The sequence below is a fragment of the Octopus bimaculoides genome, chromosome 5 (genome assembly GCF_001194135.2).
Source record: "Octopus bimaculoides isolate UCB-OBI-ISO-001 chromosome 5, ASM119413v2, whole genome shotgun sequence".
Lineage (NCBI taxonomy): Eukaryota > Metazoa > Mollusca > Cephalopoda > Octopoda > Octopodidae > Octopus > Octopus bimaculoides.
The window spans coordinates 117,590,442-117,597,940 of NC_068985.1; positions in this window are offsets into that span (position 1 = coordinate 117,590,442).

Here is a 7,499-nt window from a genome sequence, read left to right on the forward strand (position 1 = left end):
ATATATATATATATATATATATATAAACAATGGCTTTGTGACACACAATCACAATGAGAGGTGAGATTTCCATTTAGAGGAGCAGTGTTTTGCCAATAGCGTGCCTTCAAGCTTCCACGAAGTTGGACCCATTTTGGAAAACAGTGACGGCAAATGAAAAACTTTAAATCAATTCAACTATGTTTGGGTCATGAGTGACCCCGTAAAGGCTTTTACACTCGCTTCAGACACTTCATCACTGTTCGTGCACGTACCTGCATAGTTGTTCCATTCTGGGCGCTTACATTACTGTATTCTCTCTAATGATCTGTGGTACAGTGTTCAATACGTAATTACTGTATTCCATTTTATTATTTGTAATAAAGAAAGTAAAGCTTTCTAATCAGCTCAGCGTTTCCTCCCTTTGTGTCTGGTAATAAGGAGAGCTAAAGAGTAATCCGTTATGTCTGGTACTGAAGAGAGCTAAAGACTAATCTGTAGAGATTAGTCTAACACGTTTTTCTCGGCAGTGAAATCTTTTCACTATTGTAAACTACAGTGAAAATCCTTTATACGTTCAAAATGTGTCTCAAACATGTTAAAGTTTGTTTGTATGTACCGACACACACACACGCGCGCGCGCGCGCACACACACACACACACACATACACAAACACACATACGCACATACATACACGCATACATACACACATGCATACGTCTATGTAACATCCATTATTTTCTATCTTTTACTTGTTTCAGTCACCAGACTGCGGTCATACTGGAGCACCGACTTCAAGAATTTTAGTCGAATGTGTTAAACTCCAGTACTCAATTCTTAAAAGGATGGTACTTATTCTATGAGTCGCTTTACTGGAAGAACTAAGTTACAATGAAGTAAACACTCCACCACCGATTGTCAAGCGGCGGTAGGGAACAAATACACTCACAAAGAAACACACACACACATATATATTTATATATATATATATATATATATATAAATTCTTAATCCAAACAAATGGAGGAAGAGAAATACAAAAGTGAAAATGCACAGCGAATATATTAGAAAGAATTAGAATTTAATCATATATTAATTATAAATTAATATGTAATTAAATATTGATTATATATCTAAATATAGAACAACTCTTGACCGGTTTCAAATTAGATTTAGGAGCTGCATTATATCCATTCTGGCCGCTGTTATCAAAAAACTACTGTGTTTTTAAAGTAGGATGTGACTCAGAAATCGATCTGCTGACGTACAAAGAGAGTGCTCAATGTTCAAATATTGTATATACGACCGCGGGTTATTTCAGTTTATATTTACCAAATCCGCTCATAAGGTATTCATCGGCCTGAATTTATAGTAGAAGATACCGTCCAAGATTCCATGCAGTGCGACTGAACTCGGAATCATGTGATTGCGAAGTAAACTTCTTACCACACAGACATGTCTGCAATATAAGAAATTGGCTCATTTGTACCATCTCAATAATTTAAAATCTAACCCCTTGTGAAATTATACTGATTGTTTCAGAAGATATTCTGCGTATTTCTATCCGTCCATTCAGCCTTATTTATTGGACAACTTGCTCCAAAATAAGATCACGCCTATTTCTTTTATATCGGAGGACTCTTACAGAATTTGAATTGTTTCCAAAAGGAATTTTTGTCCATTCTTCAGCTAAAATTGTCTCCAGTTCTTGCAGTCATGCTAGTGGAGGATATCGACTCGTTACTTGTTTTTCTAAAATGCACCATAAATGTTCAATAATATTGAGATCTGGGGAATGTGGTGGCCAGATAAGACGTTCAACTTCACAAGAATGTCCTTGTGCCATTCAGTAACAACTTTATCAGTGTGAAATGGTGTATTTTTATATATGCATTTTAATACTTAAACTATTTTTAACATTTTCTTATGATTATCAAAGAGTGTATATATGTGTTTTAATACTTTTGTGACGACCAATACTTAACACAACAAAGGTTATACGAAGCTTCACATTGTACTTTGGACAAACTTTTCCTAAAAAAGTGAAACCGGTCAAGTGAATAAACATCTTTGAAATTGCATTTTCAAACTGTCTTCTATGTATATTTCCACTCGTGCGATATCTTACAACTTTACTTTGTTTTATATATATATATATATATACTGTATATGATTCTTGTCCATATATAATGTGTTTATTCGTGTATGTGACCGCTTATGTATATACGTAGTTGTGTATGTGTGTGTCTATGTATGTGTATATCTATATTTGTGTGTGTGTGTGTGTGTGCGTTCCTGTATTTTCATATATATGTCTATGTATACATGCGTGAGTATATAAATATGCATGTGTCTTGTACGTTTGTATTATGATTGTACATGCATTATCATGTACGAATTCATTTCTAGGATTCTGGAGTTGTAGTGGGAATAGTAGTAGTAGTAGTAGTAGTAGTAGTAGTAGTAGTAGTAGTAGTAGTAGTAGTAGTAGTAGTAGTAGTAATTCTGTCGCCAGAACATCCTCTTTGACAGTACTAATAACTCGTTAGCAGTGCTCTTAAATCACGTGTAAAGGTATTCCACATGATTTAAGAGCACTTCTAACGCTGTAGTACACGTTATTGAATTATGAAAGCATTTACTATACTTTGTAGTATATTATGATTGCATAACGAAGTACAGTGTCCCAACAGGTTATTAGTATTTACGTACCAGCTTGCAGAAATGAGTTTAATATGTAAATTGGTATATCCAATAACGTTACACTGCTATATGTATTGCCTATTTAAGCAATGAGTTCGTGAATGATTAAGGAGTTAGATGGGTGTTGATCAAGGAGCAAGAACTCCTGAAATATGGTATATACGACCGTTACCCACTTTTCATCTTCGATGTCACTGTTTGTTTACATGTGACGTCTCAGATACGAAATATCGTATCAACATCTGTACGAAATATCATATGGGAAATCTGTAGAGGTGATCTTATTATGCTGTTAATACTTATTCCATTCTCGAGGGCGATAAATTAAGTACGAGTTGCATACTGGGGTCGATCTAATCGAATTGCCCCACCCCAAAAATTTCGGGCTTTGTTCCGAGAGTAGTAAGGAATATTTTAAGGCGGCGAGCTGGCAGAATGGTTAGCACGCCGGGCGAAATGCTTGAAGGTATTTCGTCTGTCGTTACGCCTGAGTTCAAATTTCGCCAAGTTCGATTTTGCCTTTCATCCTTTCGGGGTCGATTAAATAAGGATCAGTTACGCACTGGGGTCGATGTAACCGACTTAATCCGTTTGTCTGTCCTTGTTTGTCCCCTCTGTGCGTAGCCCCTTGTGAGCAGTAAAGTAATAAGAAACATTTGCACGAAATACTTAGCGGTATTTCGTCTGCCGTTACGTTCTGAGTTCAAATTCCGCCGAAGTCGACTTTGCCTTTCATCATTTCCGGGTCGATAAATTAAGTACCAGTTACGCACTGGGGTCTATGTAATCGACTTAATCCCTTTGTCTGTCCTTGTTTGTCCCTTCTATGTTTAGGCCCTTGTGGGCAATCAATAAATAAAAAGTTATCACGCCGGCTGAAATTCTTAGCGGTATTTCACCTGTATTTTACGTTCTGAGTTCAAATTCTGCCGAGGTCGATTTTGCCTTTCCTCCTTTCGGGGTCGATAAATTAAGTGCCAGTTGCGCACTGAGGTCGATCTCATCGACTGGCCCTCTCCCCCAAAATTTCGTGCCTTGTGCCTAAAGTAGGAAAGAATACTTATTCCATCCTCTCTTTTTCTCTCCTCCCTATTTTTTCTCTGTCTTCCTTTCATCTATTTAAGTCTAGTTTTCTATCTAGTCCTATTTAAAGAAATAAATCAGTTGCGGCACTGTCCGATGATTGCTTTATGATCCATTAACCTCGGACCTCATAAACGGTTAAATCTAGCTAACCCTAGGTGTACTTCCAATCTCTTTAATTGTGCCTAATTGAGAGGGGCAATCCCATACTATATTTTGCTCTTCGAACCAATTTTAAGTCACTTATAGGAAACGATTTTTTTCTGATGTAATTGAACTATCCATCAACAGAAATGCGCCTGAAACAGCTGTAGTGAATTTTTAACCCATTTGTGTCCTTATTCTATTCAAATACCATACCTAGATTATTCCCTACGTTAGCTCTGGAACTTGCATTCGATAGTGAACTTACGTGCGCGTGTGCATGGGTATATATTTCCATGGGTATACATTTCCATGGGTATACATGTGTGCATATTTATGCATGTATGTATATGTTAATGTATTGATAAGTTCGTATTTACAACGTACGTACGAGTGTACATATATGTGGTATATACATGTATGTGCTGAAATTGACTCTTTCTTAGTGTACTGAATGTTAAAATACCTTGACTCAAATGAATCTTACATTGAATTAATCCTGTGTGTATGTATGTGTGTGTGTATAAGTGTATAAATGTAGGTATACACACACAGACACACACACAGACACACACATATATATATGTATATATATATAAACTGTCATCTAAATTACGCAAAAATGAAAATAACACTGACAACTCATTTTAACAGATACATTTACCAAAATCTCATTAAAATATTTTGAAATACTAAAGAGTAAATTTATTCAATAAAATAATGATTGGCTTCAACCACGGCCTGCAGATGACTTCAGAATCTCCTGCAACTCTTCTGGACGGTCTCCTTGTTTAAGTTGATGAATGCTGTCATAATCCTTGCCTTCGTTTCACCTTTTGTGTAACAAGGAGTTTTGTTAGTTTCTCACTCAACCGCGCCACACACATAATAATCAAGGGGGTTGCAATGTGAGGAGTTCGGTGGCCAGCTGTTAGGGGTGATGTGGTCGTAGAAATTGTCTGACAACCATGACTGGGTTCTCCTGCTTCTGTGGCATGGGGCAGAGTCCTGTTGCCAGACATAGGTTCCAGTCGGCACTCTCTTGACCCAGGGCAGCTCTACCTCCTCCAGACATTTGGTGTAGGCTTTCATATTGAGTCCGAGGCTGTGTGGGAAGAAGAATCGAAGCATAACGTCACCATCACTAGTGATCACTCCCAAACACCATGATGGTGATTGGATGTTTGATTTTTATCACTCTCAGTATATGTTCGTATTGGTACATCGTATTGGAGCTTCTGATTCTTCGTACTGGAGTTTCCGGCGCGAATGCCAAACAGTACAGCCTGTCGTTTCTAAATTTCTGGCTTAGTGAATTTCCTCATGGTACTGTTGTTTTTCTTACAGACGGTGCCCAACTCACCCTACTATACCGTGTAGTCGACAAAATTATAAACAAACAATGCACATGTACGAAATTAAAAATATAAAACGGTGACAATTTACCCATTGCACCCTATATATATATGAAATGCATGCATATTTATGTGCATGCCGATGTGTGTGTGCGTGTGTCTGTGTCTGCGTGTGCGTGTGCGTGTGCTTGCACTTATTCAACTTTATCGGGGATACTTGTTTTTATCAACGTCTAATTGGATAACAGGAAGAAGTTCATAACGACCAAATATTGATTTACTTGTGTGCAAGAGAAAAAGCTGCACATTTAAAATGTTAGGCTACCAACGTATAGATCATGATATCAGGGTCGCTTCTCGTCTGAATACAACACATTTCCTAACAGTGAGGAGTAATTTTATATGAGGTGTCTCCCTGTCAATCTGGGCATCTTTAAACGTTTAGAGAAGACCCTACGAGAAGTTTAAGTATGTCATTTCGATTCTGTGATGGAGTGTCGAACTAAGTTTCTATAAGCGTCTAACTCCGTGCGCGTACAGGCACACACACATATACATATATACATACAGGCTTACTGGAATTTCAGATCTTACTGTATGACAAACTTTGTCAGTTCCGGTTTCCATACCGAGTAACCGAACCTGGGCATGAAATTACTATTACAGTATGATTGTGCGTAGTTAAGCGAGCAGTGTGTGATAATGTACGCGTTGTGGATCAGCTCTTTCAGTCACCAGTTCTACCTTTCAGTAACCAAATGTACCTTGATAATGCAGGTGCACATCGTCTTTGAATGATATTTAAAGTATATCTCTCTTGGTAGGCGATATGTTTTGAAGCCATATTTGGTTAGTCAAATATGGGAATCTTACAGAGATCTATGTTATAAGTATATTTTGGAGAAGAAAACTACGAATTAAATTAAGTAATTTCGAACAAGCAGATAGTTATTAGAATTACACACTTTTAAATACATGCAAGATTTAAATTTTGGTCGTTCTTGTCAGCGCTTCTCATAGCGTTGTGAGCCCTAATGTAAGCTATAAATTTCTTTGACAAAGTTTTTGTTGAAGATCTTATGATATACGTGTGTTTAGAGAGAACGGTGACATAATGGTAGACAAGCTTGAGAAACTCCTAAACTATGTCAATTTTTCGTGATAAACTGAAGTCAGGATCATATCATAGCATTCTACGTTTTCCACTCTCACATACGCAGCTTTAATGTTAGGTATGTATTTATATTGAATCTCTTCAGTAAATTTAATAATTCTGGTACTCTAGTACTTCTAGAAATAGACCCTCTTCCCTTATCAGTAGACAACACAGTTATACGCTTATTAACATTGGGAACGAACTTGCATAAAATGCTATAAACGACGTTAATATACAAGATACTATTTGTTTACGACCGGATAAATTCAGTGAATCGCTGCAGCCCTTTTTGTTAAGATTTTTAAGCTCCTTTCTGAAAAGCTATTGACACTTATCGATATTTTTTACATTCGTCCACGTAACGCCTACTTGCTTTGATTCATACTATTTCTAGTGGGATTTTTTTTTCTACCTGAGCAATACAATTACAAAACCAATTTACTTTCTTTTATCAATTTTCTGCCTTTGTCACCCTATCACCTTTCGTCATTCACCAGCTGTCAACATTTTTGGCACCATTTCATTTACCTATTCTTTTTCTTCGTTCATCACATATCCAGCTCAATTCATTGCTTTTAAGTAACTCCCATCGTACATCAATTTCCTTTTAATGTTGATCTTCCGTTTTGTTTACAATTTAACATTAGAACAAGTACGCGTTATTTGTTGTCTTATAAAAATATACAAGTGGGCTCAGAAGCGAAATCATGCCTGATTACGGATATGTGTGCGTAGAGATGGGTGTTTCATAAGTGCCATTGCACATAACACTTGTGTATTCACACTTACGCGTGCGCACAAACACACGACACGCAGACAGACACAAACACACATATATACACACATACACACACATGCAAACATATATATATTACGACGGGATTCTTCCAGTTTGCTTCTACCAAATGTACTCACGAAGCTTTGGACAACCAGAGGGTATATTAGAAGACAGATTCTCAAGTTGCCACGGAATGGGACTTAATCCAGAACCATGTAGTTAGGAAGGAAACTTCTTACCACACGACCACGCCTGAGATATATATATATATATATATATATATATATATATATATATATA